The 15,891-nt window shown below is 47.2% G+C and overlaps 1 protein-coding gene across 5 annotated transcripts in view; it reads left to right on the top strand.

The window, feature by feature from the left end:
• The first annotated feature begins 33 nt into the window (after positions 1-33).
• FAM156A (family with sequence similarity 156 member A) overlaps positions 34-15,891 on the top strand; it is a 54,932-nt gene continuing 39,074 nt past the window's right edge. Inside the window, exons 1-2 of one of the 5 annotated variants that reach the window (XR_013966332.1) lie at positions 35-173; positions 8,248-8,389. The gene's annotated coding sequence lies outside the window, so the exon portion shown is untranslated. Of the gene's footprint in view, positions 174-6,998; positions 7,089-8,247; positions 8,423-15,891 lie in introns of those variants that run through there. The other 4 variants (XM_080795925.1, XM_080795924.1, XM_080795922.1 and 1 more) reach the window with 4 other exon arrangements.

Here is a 15,891-nt window from a genome sequence, read left to right as displayed (position 1 = left end):
GCGTGCGCGTGCCTTTCGGCGTGTAGAATTTTTCTCCGAGTTGAACTCTTTCGGGGACCGGCTGCTGCGAGGGAATGAAGATGCTGCCTTACTTGGTGGCGAAGTTCGGCGAAACAGCTGCCTGGTAGCCAGTGTCTGGCGCTGGACGCGTGCGGTGACTGTACCGTCTTCACGTGAGCTCTTTCAGTCTTGTTCAGACCTAACTGGTCACAAGCCTAATCGGGCCCGTCTGTCACGGCGCCTCAGTCGTACAGATGCAGTCAATTAATGGTCAGGGCGAGGTCTGTGCGCTTGGTTGGCGTCCCTACCTAGGAAGTGAAGTGTGTCAGGCAGTTTGGGGATGTGCATCGCTCTAGGTAGGTCAGTACAGATGCAGTTTGGGTACATTTGATCTTTCTGAGCCTTTTGGATATCGGAGTGGATTGTGTACGTCATGGGATAAAGTGTCGTAGGCTGTGTGTGCCTGTATGGGGGGAGAGGTGCGCTTTCTGAGCGCTTTGTACATTGGTGTCCTTCGGTTTCAGGTCTCTAGGTTGGCATCTGCACCCTAGGGTGTGAGGTCTCTAAGCTGTTTGTGATTCTGGGTTTTAAGTTGTGATGTCAGTAAGCCACCTGGGGTGGGGGGGGGCACTGTCTTAAGGATCTGAGCTGTTTGGGAGTCTGTGTCCAAGGTGTAAGTTCTCTGATTTGTCTGGGGGCTTTATCAGAAGGTTCTGTGATGTTTCCGAGTTATTTGAACTTCTGTCTTTCTCTTTTTGTGGAGGTCTTTGCATTAGCCTGGGAGGTGTCTGCATGGTTTGGGAGTCTCTCTACGATGTGACCTATCTGAGCAGATTTAATTTGTGTCCTAGAGTGGAGATGTTGGCCTGTTGAGGTGTGGGAGTTGTCTCAGTGTGTGTGATCTCTGTTGTTTTGGGGAGTCTGTGACTCCAGTTGTGAGCTCTTTGTGCAGAGATTTTTCGAATGCTTTTTAGGTTGTGTTCAGTGATCTGTTTTTGTTGTTTCTATCTGAGCTGTTCGGGGGTCTGTGTCTTAGAAGTGAAATCTTTTACCTTTGTAGTTTTGAGGTCTCTGTCCAGGAACCCAGGGTCTTGGAACCTGGCAGATGTGATTCCAAAGTCCAGAGCCCCAAGTCCTGTTTGTGTCGTTGGGCAAGTCACCTGTCTCCTGAAGCCTAAAAATGGACCGCAGTCAAAAAGAAGTGGGGCCAGTGCCTGCCCTGGAGGGTACCTGTGCAACTTAGAAGTGTAGATGTCCTGACTCCCAGCCATCCTTCCCCAAGAATTTTCTGATCACCTGCTGTGAGCCTGAGTACTTTTCTAGGAGTACATAGAATACAGGACAAAACTGACCAAGTGCCGCATTTCATGGTTAGCCAGTAAATATATATTGACTATCAGAGGGTGGCAAGTGCTACAGAGAAAGATAAGGCCAGCTAGAGGAAAGAGTTTGTGGGGAGCATGTTGTTATTTATTCAGGGTGATGAGGGAAGGACTCCCTCACACCGTAATGACTGAGCAGAGGACTGAGGAAATGAATGTGCAGGCCATGGAACCACCTGCCTTGTTAGAACATCACAGGAAGAAGGTACAGCAGGTGCAATAGTGCTGAGGGGACATCCACTGGGTGTGTTCCTGGATATCAAGGATTCCTGTGATGCTGCTCAAAGTCTTCATCACGGGGTTTGACACACACAGCTCATCGAAAGGTGTCTGGTGGTGTTGTCTCTGTTTCTCCCACAACCTGTGAGAGAGAGGAGGTCTTCATCCCCATTTCACAGACAAAGGACGCAAGGCTCCAAGAAGTACACAGAATCTGTTCTCCTGCTTACACCTGAAGTTGCTAAAAGAGGGGGAAACCTTGTGCTCAGTCACGAGAGACAGAGGGCTTGAGTGTCGGAGCTGCAGGGTGGACGCCATTCCCACTGGATGTCAGCCAGCCAGCTCATAGAAATGATCATACGGGAATCATGACCCTCATTACCTTTCTACACTTGATGGAGGACAGGACTGAGGAAGCACAGGGTTAGAGAAGAGGGGCAGAAAGAGAAAGGTGGAGAGCAGTGAGGAAGAAAAGAAGCAAAAAGCACTGGCTTCGTGATACTGCCCAGATTTGGCCCAATTCACCTAAATTAACTGATTGTATTGAGATGTATTCACCTCTTCCCCTCCCCTTTCTTTTCCTTCTCTTCTCTTCTCTTCTGTACCTGAGCAGTTCATCCCTAAAGCCATTTGCGGCTACAGAGCATGGCAAGTGTATGTGTGTAGGGGCATCCGACGCTTGAGGAGTCAGAGCCCAGGCACAGGGAGAAGGGCATCCATACATAGGAGCAGGCTGTATGGGGGACAGAGCCCACGGTGGTGAGGACGATGTCCCTGGGAGTTGGATGGGGAGAAGGCTTACTGGCTCAAGGATTCCAACTGGAGTGGTGTACGGTGGTCAAGGTCGGGGAGTGGTTCAGCAGAGCATGTGAGGGGGGACCTCTGTTGTGCAGGTGGTATGGCTTACATCCAGTGGGATTCGTCAGCTCGGTAAGTGAGGAAGGATATTGGGAGACATGACTCTCACTGAAGAAAACAATTTCTGAGGTGTTACATTGGGATTGGAGTTCTTAAGCATGTGAACTCGTGCTTTTCAGTATGTACGTGTGCGTATACGCATAGATTGATAGATACAGGTGTGTGATTGGTAGATACGCGTGTGTGTTGGGATGGCAGAGGGAAAGGAGAAATGAGCCTGGCTCAACTTGTGGTACCAGTGATAAGGGCCAGGTCAAGGAAGGATTGGCTGATGTCAGAAGGACACAGAAAATCTCTTGAAGGGGCTCCCACTGGAACATATTGGGGATAATTTTGTTTTTTCAGCTTTATCGAGGTACTGTTGATATATAACATAAGTAAACTGAAGGTATACAAGGTGATGATGTGATACATGTTTAAGCTCTAAAATATTTACTATGTAAAGTTAGTTAACACTCTTGTTCTTTCACGTAATGACCGTTTTTGTGTGGTGGTAACATGTAAGATCTAGTCTCTTAACTTGCCATATCTAATACAGTATTGTGAATGATGGTCACCATGCTATCTATGTTACATTAGATCCCCGTAACTTATTCATCTTATGGCTGGAATTTGGTACCCAGAACCGCCGTTTCCCCCCAACCTCTGGCGCACACCATTCTCATCTCTATTTGTATGGGTTTGCTTTTGAAATGTCCACGTATGTGAGAACATACAGTGTTTGTCTTTCTCTGTCTGACTTACCTCAGTATAAAGTCTTCAGGGTCCATCCGTGTCGTTGCAAAAGGCAGGATTTTCTTCTTTTGTATATCCAAATAATATTCTGTCGTGTATCTATAGCACATTTTCAGGATCCATGGATCCCTCCGTGGACACAGATGTTGTTTCCATATCTTGGCTGTTGCTGCATAGAAAATCATAAAATTGGTATTACTCCTCCAGTTTTCTTTTTCTTCTTCAAAATTATTTGACTGTTCTAGCTCCTTTGCCTTTCCACCTAAACTGCATAATCAGTGTATATTTCCTAAAAGTCCTGCTGGGAGTTTTGGTTGGAATTGTATTTAAATGAGGGATCCCAGGGCATCTGGGTGGCTCAGCGGGTTAAGCCTCTGCCTTCAACTCAGGTCATGGTCTCAGGGTTCTGGGATGGAGCCCTACATCAGGCTCTCCGCTCGGCAGGGAGCCTGCTTCCCCCTCCCTCTCTGCCTGCCTCTCTGCCTACTTGTGATCTCTCTCTCTCTGTGTCAAATAAATAAATAAATAATCTTTAAAAAAATAATAAATGAGGGATCCCCTTGGGACCTATTGACATCTAAATTATACTGACTTTATCAGCCCCTGAACACAGTATCTGTCTCCATTTATTCAGGTCTTCCTATACTTCTTTCCTCAGCTTTTTGTGGTTTAGGGCACACGGATCCTGTGTACGTTTCGCCAGGTTTGAGGAGGGAAGCTATCGTAAATGGTATGTGCGAGTGATGTCTGCTTTTTGTTTTGTTAGGTAGTTGTTCGTTGCTAGCATGTAGAAATTTGCTTGACTTTTTGTGTTGAGCTTGTATGCTGCAGCAACGTTGACTGCACTTATTAGTTCTAGGAGGTTGTTGTTTTATTTCATGGGATTATCTATGTACATAATCATGTCATCTGTGAATTGAAATAGTTTTATTTCCTCCTTCCTGATCTTTCTTTTTTCTTTCCTTTGTGGAATGGCTAGGACTTCCAGCAAATATTGAGTCACAGAGGGGAGGGTGGATATCCTAGCCTCATTCCTGGTCTTTGGGAGAAAGTATGTAGATTTTCTCCATTAAGTAGAATGGACCGTGTAGGTATTTTTCTAAGATACTTTATATCCAGGTTAAGAAAACTCACTTCTGTTCCTGGTTTGCTGAATGTTTTTATCATGAATGGCTGTTGAGTTTTGTCAAATGCTTTCTCTGAATGAATTGGTAGGATCGTGTGGTTCTTTTTCTTTTTCTTTTTTTTTTTTTTGATACACTAATATAATTTATTATTTGACTTTTTAGAAGATTTATTTACTTACTTATAGAGAGCGAGAGTGAGAGGGAGTGGGGGGAGGAGCAGAGGGATAGGGACAAGCAGACTCCCCGCTGAGCATAGAGCCAAGGCAAGGCTCCATCCATCTCAGTACCCTGAGATCCTGACCTGAGCCAAAACCAGGAGTTAAAGCTAAAGCCTTGGGACGCTTAACCAACTGAACCACCCAGGAGCCCCTATTCATTGAGTTTTTGAATACTGCACTGCCTTTGCATTTCCAGGATAAACCCAACTGGATCATGTTGTGTTATTGTTTTTGTATATTACTGAGTATGTTTTGCTAGTACTGGCTTTGTCTGATTTTGGCTTCGGGGTAATGCTGATCTGATGAAATGATTCAAGAAATGTTCCCTCTCCTCTATTTCCTTGAAGGGGTTGTATAGAATTACTGTTATTTCTTCTTAAATGTGTGGTGGGATTTTCCAGAGAAACCGGCAGGGGCCTGGAGATTTCTTTCCTGAAAGTTTTTAAAAGATAAAAATTTTAAATTTATGATTGTTTTTCAGATTATCTGGGTGGGTTGGGATTTTGTTGTTGTTGTTGTTGGTTGGTTGGTTGGTTTGCTTGTTTTTGGTTGAGTTTTAATAGTTTGTGCCTTTCAGGCAATTGTTTGTTTGATCTAAGTTACCAGATGTAGGTGCACAGAGTTATTTCTTAGAATCCTTTCAATTTCTGTGGAGTCTGTAACCTATTTCTTTCCTCATGGTCTTAAGTTGTATCTTTCCTTATCTTTCTTTCTGCCTCAGTGTGGATAGAAACTTCGGAATTTTATTGACCTTTTCAAAGAACCAGCTTTTGGTTTCATCCACTGTTCTTTTCCTGATATCTGCTGTAATGTCTCTTTCCCTTATTTACTTGCTTTGAGTTTATTTTTACTTTCTTTCTCTAGTTCTTAAGGGGGAAGCTTTCATCATTGATTTGGATCCTTGATTCTTTCTAATACAAACATTTGATGCTGTACATTTACTGCTAAGCGCTGGGGTAGCTGCATCCTGCAGATTTGGATATGTTGTATCTTCATTTCCATTCAGTTCATCTAATGAAGGGTTAGTATCCAGAATGTTTCCTAATTTCCCTTGAGACTTGCCCTTTGGACCATGGATTATTTCGAAGCATATGGTGTAATTTCCTTGTATTGGGAGATTTTCCTCTTCACTTTTTCTGACGTATTGGAAGTTTTTCTCTTCTGCTCAGACCACAGTCTCTGTATAATTTCAACTGTTTTATAATTTGTAATATTTCTTTTATGACCCAGGATGCAGAGTACCTTGGTGAAACTCCCTCTGCCCTTGAAAAAAAATGTGCATTCTGCCGCTGCTATGGGAAGGGTTCCGTCCTTGTCACTTACATCCAGGTAGTTCACAGTGTTGTTCGGTTCATCTACATAGTGCTGATTTTCTTCTGTTCCTTCTGATACTACTGAGTGAGCGTTGAACTCTACAGCTATCATTTGTAGATATGTTCATTTATCCTCCCGTTCTGTCTGACCTGGTTATGTATCTTGAAGCTTTGCTGTTGGGTGTTGTGCAGAGAAGAGTTAACAGAGCAGGCCTGAGCCCACTGTCCTTGCAGAGATCAGCATGTTGGCCCTTACCTTGCATCTGGGAACTTGAATGTCGGAAGGCTTCCCACCATTCCCTACCCAAGCAGGATGCTTTACTGTTCCTAAACTGTCCAAGCAATATGTTTCATGCTGAACACCTGCTTTCCCTCTGGAAATCTGAAATCTTGGTACGTGCTACGCGGAGAGTACTTGCGTGACCAGCCCCCAAAACAAACCTCCCGACACGGTGTTAGTCATGCACGAGCTTCCCTGTAGACAACATTTCGTGTGCGACGTCATGATTTGTTGCTGGAGGCACAAACAGCATGACTCTACTGGGAAAGGACTCTTGGAAGCTTGCACTGGTTTCCTCCAGATGTTACTTGGGTACTTTTGCTTTGTATCCTTCTGCTGTAATAAATCTTAGCCCTGAGGATGAATGACTGTGTGTGCTGAGTCCTTTGGGCCCTCCTGGGGATTCCCCCAAAGGAAGGCTGGTCTTGGGACATCGGGAACAGCGGTGGTAGCCGTGGGACTCACTAGCGAGAAGACCCTGACTCAACTAAAATATGGTGAAAGACTTCCTTGAGTAAGGGTAGGGTGATGTGGTAGAGATGATGAACCTTTTGTGCCCCGGTGACTGTGGATGTACCCATGGTCCGGAACCGCGGCTGAACTCCTGTAGCCACCTTGTGACTTAGCGCTTTATTTTCTCAGGGCCAGGGGAAAGGATAGAAACCTTCGCAAAGGTGAGCTTTGGGTCAGCCAGAAATGTTGCAGGTTTAACTTGCTCTCTCCTCCCAAGTGGGAGGAAACTAATTAGTTCCCTGAGCCAGAAAAAGCTTTCCATAAACTAGAGGCAGAGACGCGGGAAGGCACTCCAGCCTTTTCTTCACCTTGCTTCCTGCTGCTGTGGCTGCCTCTCCCAGCGTTCCAACCAGAAAGGCCCCTGGCCCCTGTGTGGTCACCCGGTAAGTGTCGGTTTACTGCTAGCCCTTTGCATAAGCTTTCAGTGAGAGGGGAAAAGGGAGGATTTCAAAATGGCTTCGATCATTGTAGCGTCTGGATGTACTGAGAAAATTGATTCAAGATGTGAGGCGGGGCCGCTATTCAGTGCAGCTGCGCCCAGCAAGGGAACGACCTAGTGTAGCCTGGTGGCTGTGTGAATGAGAGAGACAAAAGGGACAGGAGGTGATGTAAACCCATTCTGAAAATGTTGAAAATTCAGGATCTCATCCTGACGGTTCCTAGTGATCACAAGTCTTTGTGGTTACGCAATAGGTTTTTCTATGAAAATGCTTTTGTCCCTTTTGAGAGCAGCCCCTCCGTACAAAGGGTTTGGAGGAGAGTAGGGGATACGTAAAGAAACGTAAAGGTTCGATTTCAGAATCGTACACTGATTTGCAGCAGTGGAGAAAACCCAAACCTAGCACCTGGGGAGAGGCAGAGGGAGGAAGCAAAGACATTAATGACCTCTGTTTGCCCAAACTGTTCCTGGAAACCTTTTTAAAGAAATACTCGCGGTGGGGCACCTGGGTGGCTCAGTGGGTTAAAGCCTCTGCCTTTCCCTCAGGGCATGATCCCAGGGGCCTGGGATCAAGCCCCGCATGGGGCTGTCTGCTCAGCAGGGATCCTGCTTCCCCCTCTCTCTCTCCCTGCCTCTCTGCCTACTGATCTCTGTCTGTCAAATAAATAAATTCTTTAAAAAAAAAAAAAAAGAGGACAGAAAGAAAATACTCGCGGTGCCATCTTTCCAAGTGGCTGTGAGCACTTTGATGCAAACTGGCTGCTGATCCCCCCACATCCCCCCACCACACCTGCCAGAGCTCTGAGTGTGGGACAGCAGGCATTCCCCCAAGCTCTCAGGCTTTGCACGCACAGCACTTCCCCGTGACCTCCTCCCTCGGAAAGAGGGTGAACTGGTGTTGTGGACAGACCGTACTTTTGGAACCGACTGCCCCCAGGCAGCCCTCTGAAACCAAGGGCTCAGATGAATATAGCAAGTGGACGGGGAGCCTTGGAGGGGAAGGTCCCATGGTGGGAGGCCACGTCGAGGCCCCGGTGAGCTGCATCGCCTGATTCGTGTGTGTCTAGCTCTGGGCTCCCTAACAGTTGTAAACTCTGTTTCAGGAGTGTCCCGTGTGCCCTCTGCGACTACACATCCTGTGTGTGCTCTCTGACTAGCCTGACACTGCCTCAGCCTGGAAGACTTTCGGGTCAGCTTCTGCTTCCCGACCAGAGTGTGCTGTGCCCGAATTTGTGCCTCAGGCCGGCTAAGAACCAGGTTCATACAGACACTTTGGCAGTAAGTTATCTCTTTTTCTATGTTAGACTTTTATGGTTGGTGAGAATTGTTTTAACCGGTCAAATCGGGGACCCCCGAGGGATGTAATGGAGGTGAGTACTGCAGGCTCCTGTGACCCTGCTGCAGGGGTCTTAAGACGGAGACCTGTGGCACTTGCATCCCACCCTCCACAGCCTGACGTGCTTCGGTCTGGACATGGTTCTGTCACGGGTTCGTCATCATGACGCGGGGTCCAGCCATTCCCAGTCCCTCAGTTCCACAAGTGTGGACTGGCCTTCTGCCGAGCGTCAGGTCCTCTGGCCCGAGGGCACCAAGATGAGCCGGGTGTTGTTTCCGGCCTTCCGAGAAGGAGGTAAGACTCTGGTGAGGGAGACAGACATGGAAACAAAGTGGCAGCGGTTGAGCTGGTTTTGTTCAGCCACTCCTGGCAGATCACAGGATGAGCATCTCCCACTGAATTCTTCCCGTCCTTTCCCAGCATATCCTGCAGAAGGTCCATCTGGTCCGTACACTTGGGTTCCCCTCGTCCTGTTTCCTCCATGTCCCGCTGCAGCTATCGAGTGATACTGGCATGTGGTCGCAGACTCCAAGCCAAGAAGGGAATGGCTTTCGCTGATGTGTTTTCCAAAACGGTCAAGGGTTATTGGTACCTTTCCAGGTAAAACCTCGTGCCAGTTTCCCTCAGTTTATGGGGAAGTTACATTTATGGAAAATCCAGTGTATTGAAGTCTCTGCAAAAAAGATTTGCATCCCTGCAACTTTGCCTTCCTGAATGCCAGTACCACCCTTTCATCATTTGAGCAATCAAAATTGCCCTTTGAACTTTTCAAAATGTGCCAGTATTTTGGTTTAAATACTAAGTATGATGTGGTTTTCAACCACAAGAAAACGGTCTTATGCAGGTACCCCCATCCCACCCAAAGCCTGGTATTCACAGACGAAGGATAGGAAGGTTGTGGTCCTTGTCTGCATTTGGTCAGAGGAAATAGCGTGGCAGCGTGGAGTAGGGCACAGTACCTTGCAGGAAGGATTCTGGGCACCTTCCTCTTCTGTGTGCTTCCTGTGATGAGAAAACGTTTCAGGGACAGCAGGGGTGTGAGGTAAAGCTTTGTTTCAGAGGTCACCACCGCCATGGGATGTCAGTGCCCAGGATGGTTTTGTGGTAGTCATGGCCCTTAGCTCTGGACCTGGGGTTCTCCTCATTGATGAGAAGCCTTTCCAGGTGCGGACAGCAGGGTGAGGGGCTGGGCTAGGGCTTGAAAACTACTGTCCTGTTTGGGACAGCAGATGAGATCACAGACGGACCGCTGCAAGGAGAGGAGGGAGACGATCTTCTAAGGTCAGGGGCAGGTTTCTGGCAGGTGAAGGGAAGACATTGGCCCCAAGTTCTGGTTGCTCCAGGCTGACGTGGAATGGAGTGTGGGTGCAAGAATGAACCGAAGGCTGAGAGGAGGTGGGGATAATCGCATAACCTCACATCCTGTGGATTACGGGGTCCCTGAGAAAAGCCCGTGCTGTCCTAGGAGCTAAATGTCATCTCCTGTCACCACTGCCACCCACTGGCCTCGAAGAGAATGGTTTTGAGATAGACAGAACCCTTCAGGGAGAAAGGCAGTGGGGTCGTGGTGTCTTCTCAGAAAATCCACTGCCCTACCCCTGTTTTGACTCTCACGCCGTGTTCTGTATGTCCTGTCGTCTTGCCTGCTTTCAGGCTGGTCTTCTCATGTGTGTATCTGTCCAGAAAGTCAGTACGCTGGAGACAGGCCTGCTCCCAAAGGGGCTTAATTCAGTTCTTGAGTGTTTCCTAGGCAGAGTTTAAAAAAATCACAGATTCTAGGGCACCGTTGTGGCCACACTAAGTGAGATTCACTGGGTGTGGATCACAGCATGTGCATTTTTTTAAGAGTTCCTGGGTTCTGACTCATGTGGACAGCTTGTCCGGGAACTGCTGGAGCAGGGGAATGGTGCTATTTTTCTTGGCCGCCAGGCTTCTCTCTCCTTTGTGAGGGTGCAGAAGTGACACTGGTTTTTGGTGCCTTCTCTGGTGCACAGACCCAACACCGTCAGCTAGGAGACTGGCATGCTGTCTGTTGTTCTAAGGAGGCTCTGAGAGTACTGTTTCCAGAAAGTCTCCAGAATCCAGTCCAGTCGAGCTTCCGTCTGCGTGATTGCTGTTGCACTCACATTTCTGTTTACTGTGTGCTTCCGTGCTCTGCAACCGGTTAGTGGTCTGTGTTAGCCGTTATTCTGCATACTTTGCACTGGCCACTGGAGCTTACCACTGACTGAACAAATACACAGCAGGGTGAGTTTTCCACAGCGCCTTCAGACCTGTGCCTGCAGCCCTCACAGCTGGGCGACACTGAGCAAGCTGCTTAACATCTGGGAGCCTCGTTTCATGTAGCAACATGGAAATGCTAGTTAATGCTAAGCGGAGCTGCTTCTTGGGGCAGTTTAGAGCACTGACTGTGTTAAGACAAGGAAAGTTGTCAGGACAGTGCCTGGCATGTGGAGAGCTGTCAGTGAGTTCTCGCTGCTGTTCCTGTTGTCGTTCTCACATTTCCCTGAAGCGTGTTCTAGACACATGGCGTCAAGACTACCTCTGACTCACCGGAGGGACTTGGCACTCTCGCGTCAGCTCCTCAGGGACTCCGGAGTCAAGTCGGGGCTGGGGGGTGGGTGCCCAGGGGAGGGCGTGTTTTTCCTTACCATAGCGAGTGTTCGGCCAACCTTATAGGTTATTATGAAGCCTGAATGGAAACTTCTCTAGGAAGGTAGAACAAATGACCTGTTCATACGTCTTACACGATGGTTGGAAAAGTAAGTGGTCACTGGATAAGGACAGAACACAAGTCTGTGAATTTGCATAATCATGTCAAAGAGCGAAATTTCAAGGCCAGAGACCCTCATCATGTGTCTTCTTTTCTTGCTGTTAGTTCTGTTGAACCCACTTCTCCTGCATCACATGGTCACAAGTGAACCTGGGAAAGATAGGAAACTGTTACTAGTCAAATTGTCATCGGCATGACTTTATTTCTCATGGAGTTTTCACTGGTCCAGTTTTATTGTATGGATTTTTCTCTTCCACTAATATTCATTATTGATTTAACAAAGGCTGATGTATTAATATTTTCTGAGCTCCGTCACGAGGAGACGGTAAACAGTGTTTTTGGAGAGTCTGAGGAAAGGGGCAGTGGGGAGGGAAAGGCGGAGGGTGAGGTGTAGGTGTACGGTGGGCGGGGGCAGGAGGAGAGACGTCACGGCAAACAGGAGGGGAAGGATGAGGGGCACAAGCAGAAAGCAGAAGTAAAGAGACATAGGAGTAGAAGCTCACACGTCAGGAGGCTTACTATAGGCTTGGCATTGTTTTTAGCTCTTTCTCTACAGATAGAATTTTAAAAGTCATTTAAAAGTCTCTTCAACACTGGGAGGTAAATATTTTTAATGTTAACATCCCTTTTTTTACAAACCAGAAAACTGAGACACGTAGAGGTTAAAAGGGGAAATAACTTCCCTGAAGCCACCTAGCCAGCAAGGGCAGAGTCGAGGTTGTAGCCAGGTCAGAGAGAAACATAAAGAGACTTGGGATTTGCCCCTAAACTGCAGTGCACCTCAGTGTCCAGTGTCCTCTGGCTCAAAAGGCAGGTGAACGTGTGCAGCAGCTTAATCTGATTACACTGCATCTGGGTATGGATTGATCTTGATGTCTCTTCAGTGCGTGAAACACTGTGGGGTGGCAAGTCACTCTAGGCACATCAGTAAGTGGGCACCTGGTTCATATCAAGACCTGTACATGTGGACGTCGCCATCATTAGCATGATGGACAGTGGTTTATGGTATAATGTTGGGAAGTAAAACAACAGAGAAAAGAGTGTAGATGACCTCCCCGCTCCAATCTCATAATTTTAAAAAATGCATAGAATGAAGCCTGGACGACAGTACACCACATTAAGTCATTTTCCCTAAGTGTGAAACTCTTAGATAATTGGCAGATAAGGTTTTGTTCGCTGTTCGATGTGCTGTATCTTCTCTATTATTGCACAGCCAGTGTTTCTGTTACACGTTTTGAGTCATTTTGATGAAGACTCCAGCTTTGATATCCTTGCCAGGAGAAACACCAGTCAGGGCATTTAATGGAGAGAGGAGATCTATGGTTCAGTAGAGAGGAGCAGTGGGGGAAGCAGAGAGCTTTGGGCGGAAGGTTAGCTAAATCTGCAGGTGCTGTGAAATCACCCCAGAGGATGCAGGCCAAAACCACATCAAACCAGATAGCAGCTTGCATATCCCGAGGAGGGGACAGTTGCGCCATTGAGATGAGTATCTGCACTAAGATTCCTTAGCCTTTTTTTTTTTTTGTAAAGATTTTATTCATTTATTTGACACAGAGAGAGAGATCACAAGTAGGCAGAGAGGCAGGCAGAGAGAGAGGAAGAAGCAGGCTCCCCGCTGAGCAGAGAGCCCGATGCGGGGCTCGATCCCAGGACCCTGAGATCATGACCGGAGCCGGAGGCAGAGGCTTAACCCACTGAGCCACCCAGGCGCCCCTCCTTAGCCTTTTGTTCTCCGTTGGCCCCTGTGGTGCAGCAGGGCAACGTGTGGTTCTTAGGAGGCAGCACTGCTCTGCCCTGCGCTGTGGGTGAGAGCAGCAGCCCCACCTGAAGCATTCTCCTTTTGTGGGTCAGTTGGAGTACTTTCCTTGATGTCTGGAAGCTGACGGATTCAGAAGAGAAAACAGAAAATACCCAGCACGGCAGTTAGATCCAGCTCTCCTCCAACAGAGCCCTACGTCGCAAGTGAGCCGCAGGCACAGGTGTTGTAGTCGTTGGTTGGGAATTAGCAGGTTGGGTCGGGAGACTTGAAGAAGAAACATGGAAGTGAATAAAAGGTGAGAGAACACCTCAAGAGGGGACAAACCGCAACCATCCTATTTTCTGGCCTTGCTTTTCTGCTAAGAAAATCGTGTGCTCCATTACTGTGGGGAGAGGGGGCACCCTGGCCCGAGGTCTGGGAAGGAATCACTGCAAGTGGTGATGAGCGTTCTGAGGACCCACCATCAGCGGTAACAAGGGGACACTGAGTGTGTGAAGGTGCAGAGGCCTCTGCCTTTACCATAGACTCAAAGCTTTTTAGCCCTGCTGAGAGTCATGCTGCTTCACCTTACAGAAGCTCAGAGCCACCATCTAGCAAAACTGCTGGTGCTTCTCCACGTCCTCATCCAGCTCGGGGTGTCTGCCCAGGCACAGCTCACTGATCTGCAGGAGCGTAACGGTGACCGTGTGTGTTTGTGCGCAAGTGCGTAACAGGCATAGGGAGAAAGACTATTCATTTAACTGTGATTCACCGAGTTCCCAGCCACTATCTGGACACTGTGTTGGGTGCCTGGGAGATGTAGTTAATAAAGACACTTCCCTGTATTTGTGCAGTTTATGCCAAATCATCAGAAAGTAGTTAATCTAACCATCATACAGAGAAACATAAAAATTACACCCGTGATTAGTGGTACAAAGAGGTGCACTTTATGGAGGTATGACTGATAGGTAGAGCTGTATGTATTTCATGTGTACAACTTATATGCCATCTCTGCCATCTAGGACATAGATGGAACCATCACCTTCCAGGGTTTCCTCCCGCCCCCTTTGTCTTGTGGGTGTGGTGATTATATTCTTACCATTAGTGGTAAGAACACTTAACATAAGATCATCTCTTAGTATTTTACGTATACAACACGGTTATCATCAGTGAAAGGCATGGTGTGTGCAGTAGAACTCCAGAACGTATTTATCTTGCATAATTATAAGTTTGGACCTTTGACCATCACCTCACGGTTCACCCCTGCCCCAATCCCTGGCAACCATTGTTCTGTGCTCTGCTTCTAAGAGTCTGTTTCAGATTGCGTGTACGAGTGAGACAGTGCAGTGTTTGTCTTTCTGTGTCTGCTTTGTTGTACTTAGCCATCATGCACCCCAGGTTTGCACGACATGCTCTTATCCATAGAAAACCCTGAAGAATGTGGAGAAAGGGGAACCCTCTTCCACTGTTGGTGGGAATGCAAGTTGGTGCAGCCACTTTGGAGAACAGTGTGGAGATTCCTTAAGAAATTAAAAATAGAGCTACCCTATGACCCTGCAATTGCACTACTGGGTATTTACCCCAAAGATACAGATGTAGTGAAAAGAAGGGCCATCTGTACCCCAGTGTTCATAGCAGCAATGGCCACGGTCGCCAAACTATGGAAAGAACCAAGATGCCCTTCAACGGACGAATGGATAAGGAAGATGTGGTCCATATACACTATGGAGTATTATGCCTCCATCAGAAAGGACGAATACTCAACTTTTGTATCAACATGGACGGGACTGAAGAGATTATGCTGAGTGAAATAAGTCAAGCAGAGAGAGTCAATTATCATATGGTTTCACTTACTTGTGGAGCATAAGGAATAATACAGAGGACATGGGGAGATGGAGAGGAGAAGGGAGTTGGAGGAAATTGGAGGGGGAGACGAACCATAAGAGACTATGGACTCTGAGAAACAATCTGAGGGTTTGGGAAGTGGGTATTATGGAGGGCACATATTGCATGGAGCACTGGGTGTGGTGCATAAATAGTGAATTCTGTTACGCTGAAAAGAAATTAAAAAAAAAAAAAAAGAAAACCCTGAAGACTCTGACAAAGACCACACCAGACCAAAACAACGGTTAGAACTGAGGAGCAGATTCGGTAATGTTGCTTTCATTTTTAAAAAGAGTTTACTGGGGGCGCCTGGGTGGCTCAGTAGGTTAAGCCTCTGCCTTCGGCTCAGGTCATGATCTCAGGGTCCTGGGATCGAGCCCCGCATCGGGCTCTCTGCTCAGCGGGGAGCCTGCTTCCTCCTCTCTCTCTCTCTGCCTGCCTCTCTGCCTACTTGTGATCTCGCTCTGTCAAATAAATAAATAAAATCTTTAAAAAAAAATAAAAAAGAGTTTACTGGCTGTGAGATTGTTGGTTGCTGAGCATTTTGAATGATTATCCCCCTCCTTCTGTCCTCCGTTTTTTTCTGCTGAGAAATCTGCTGTTTATCTGATTGGCTTTCCCCCGTAAGTGAGGGGTCCTTTTCTCTTGTTTTCAAGAGTTTCTCTTTGCCTTTGGCTTTGAGCATTTTTTACTGTGATGTGTCTGAATCGCTTCTCGTTTATCCTGCCTGGGGTTCCTTTAGCTTCTTTCAGGCAGTATCCTTTTGAATGTTTTTTCTGCCCCTTTCTGCCTGTGTTCTGGCACTCTCCTGCATCTCTGTGGGTGTTCTTAAGAGTGCCCCATACTTCTCTGCAGCTCCGTTTATTTTCCGCACTTGTTTTCCTCTCTTTCTTCAGATTCTGCAGCCTCTATCTTTCTTCAAGACGGCTAAATCTTTGGCAGTTCAACTACCGTCGATCTCGTTGAGTGAGTTTTTTTACTTCAGTTATTGCGCTTGTCAACTCCAGAACTTCGAT

The sequence above is a fragment of the Martes martes genome (genome assembly GCF_963455335.1).
Source record: "Martes martes genome assembly, chromosome: X".
NCBI lineage: Eukaryota > Metazoa > Chordata > Mammalia > Carnivora > Mustelidae > Martes > Martes martes.
The sequence above is the reverse complement of the archived record's forward strand: the minus strand, read 5'-3'. Positions and strand labels throughout refer to the sequence as shown.